Source organism: Capsicum annuum, chromosome 1 (assembly GCF_002878395.1).
Source record: "Capsicum annuum cultivar UCD-10X-F1 chromosome 1, UCD10Xv1.1, whole genome shotgun sequence".
NCBI classification, from domain to species: Eukaryota; Viridiplantae; Streptophyta; class Magnoliopsida; order Solanales; family Solanaceae; genus Capsicum; species Capsicum annuum.
In genome coordinates this window covers 168,728,965-168,731,929 of record NC_061111.1, presented here as the reverse complement: position 1 = coordinate 168,731,929, position 2,965 = coordinate 168,728,965, and positions in this window count along the sequence as shown.

Sequence of the window (2,965 nt, the reverse complement as noted above, 5' to 3'; positions counted from 1 at the left end):
TTGTTTCTTGAACGAGGGTTTCTTTGTTTTAGGAGAGAATGATTTTGTTCTTGAGAAAAAGTGAGAAAAAATGGCATAATAGGGTATTTTAGGGCATAATTTCGCGTTTAAAGGCTGTCTAGGTCATGGAAAAACACCCTATTGCCCCTAGTAAGTTTTTAATTTTCATCACTGAAAACTTGAGTTGGGCTCCTAGTGCTATCGCATTGTGTTACTAGAAACTGATGACTGAGAACTGGGCTGATGGTGCGACATGACACCATCGTTGTGCTTCTCTAGTTGTGAATTTTCCCTTTGGCGCGATGTGCCATGATCGTGGAGTCACACTAGAAAGTTATAATTGGGAAAAAAGCTAGTGGAGAGATGCAATGGTATCGCGTTGTGTCACTGAAAAATGACAAATGTCATTTGGACTGTCTCTGCGGCGCGCTAGAGTACCAGATGGTACACTATCTTACTAAAATGACTCGAACTCTTCGCCCGAGTGTCGGATTCAGACGAATTTGGTATCGATGGAAAGATTATTCAATTTTCAACACTGTGAAAAATAAAAATATTGAAAATTACATAGGTATAAAGTTTATTCATCTTTAAAGCAAGTATTTAACAATTTTTGGATGAATTTAAGCTAGGTAAAAGTATGGGGTGTTACAATATCTCCCCGTTGGGAACATTTATCCTCGAATAAGACTTATTAAGTTGACGACTATTGATATACTGAGTTTATATGCCGAAAATGCATATCTGATGCATGGAATACATAACTGAAATGATTAATGAATGCATGACTGAATATGCAACGATAACCGATACTAAGATTATAGCTATAGCAGAACATGGAACTGAATAGATCTAAGGAAGTCTGTTACCTTAAGATGAGAAAAATGATAAGCGTAAGATCATTTACAGAATATGTATGAATGGGAACATAAGAACATAAATGAATCTGAAATGTGATACACGTACTGAATATTATGAACTGAACTGAGCCCTTGAGTACATAGCTTACGACTGAGATTGGAACTAGAAGGTCAACTGTGAGGACCTATTACTCTAAATAGATTTGTTATGTAAAGAAAAAAATGGAAGGTTTAGATCATGATACTCGGGGGTTATAGTGCATCTCCCGCTTACATCACTATGTCCCTTGAAGAATGTTGACTTGACTGAGATACTGAGGAAAAGCTCATATAATGCACGAGGAACCTGTGAACTGAACATAACTAAATATCTGGGATCTGAAACTGAGATATGATATATGAACTGGGATGAAATTATTACTACTAGGATGCTCTATCTTGGAATGGTCATATTTATGAAACTTTGGATAGTACAACTAGATGGAAAGATGGGAAACCATACGAACTTGTCTGCCTGACTGCTAACTGAATTACTGACTTTACGGACTAACTCATGCTGAAAACTTATACTCGATTGGAGCATTTCTTGACACTCTTTCTATAGAGTTCTAGTGACTTTAGGGAGTAAGGAATCTGGGCATGGTCTGAATAAGACATCTAAATCACAACATGGCTCCAATTCTGTAACATGGAGTAAGGACTACAAAACACCTTTTAAGATAGAGTTGCTAAGCCTTATGAACTGCAGCTACAAATTTTCAAGCTTATACATATTTTTTGAATACTTTCTCAACTATACTCTCCACCTTAGCACAACACTTTACCTTAAACTACTGAAAATATTTACACGAATGCTGAGTACGAATGCATAAACATACTAGCTTATCTGATTAACTAAACGACTGATAGCTAAATACTGGTCATGTAAGATTGAACTGTTCTTAATCTTAATAACTGGATTGAAACTATAAAGCACTATGCATATGAGGTATGGACTGACTAAGGAACGTGAGGTAGCTAAACATAAATTCGTGGAAATGGTATTATCTGGGAATGCAAGACTAAATGCATGACACGATTCTAAAATACTGAGATACTGATAACTATATGCTTTGGTAAAGTAAACCTAAAACTGTACTAAGTTTTGATAGCTCCCGTGATGGGGACTGGCATTAATCGAGGATCTGAATGTACACTCACACTCTATATTTTCTCAACTTTCTCTCTTATGAAAGATTCTAATTTTTCCTCTAATTACTAAATACAAATTCTTTCTAGCCATTTACTAGCACACTAACCTGACATCCAATCCTATCTTTATAACTACAGCCTCGGGTAAAACAAGCATGCACCAATCTTTCCTTAACATGAAAAATTTACCATACTCTCTCCCTTCTAAGCGGTCACTCATCACTATATCATTTCATAAGGGGAGTTCACTGAAAGGTAAAAACATGAGGACCTAAAGCATGAATGGACACTATACCAAAATTGATACTTAACTGAGGCCTGATAAGTAGAATATCAACATCATCAATTTATCGAGAGGTCTAACTGAGGGTATACATGATATAATCTGAATTTAGCTTATTATTAGGAGTGTAGCATGAGTATTGTAATTGAACATACTATAAAACATGAGTACATGATTCATGAGCTGCATGCCATAAGTTTGGCATTTCTGTATTCATGGAACATGATTCGTAACGCTAAGTAATCTAGAACTCCTTCTACTAGGAGTTGTAAGCGTACAGTATTTTCATTAATGTGCATGAATATGAACTATGATAATAGAGTTGACATTTAAGTCATGGGTAGATATCAGGATAGAAGAAGTATAAGACTTTGAACTAAGGTAAAGATGGGTTGGGTATCAACCTCTCCCACTACTTCTTCATATATACTTACATTACTACTAAAATCTGAAAGTCTGACTTGATTACTTGTTCTGCCATCTCTCCCTTGGCTTAAAGTTGTTATTCTAAGTCTGTGAACCCCTTAATGAACTCTAAATTGAGCTGAGACCAGTTTAATCTAGAGTCTGAGATATGACATTGCTCATAAACACTAAACTCATTCTGAAGGACTACTCTTGATAATGTACG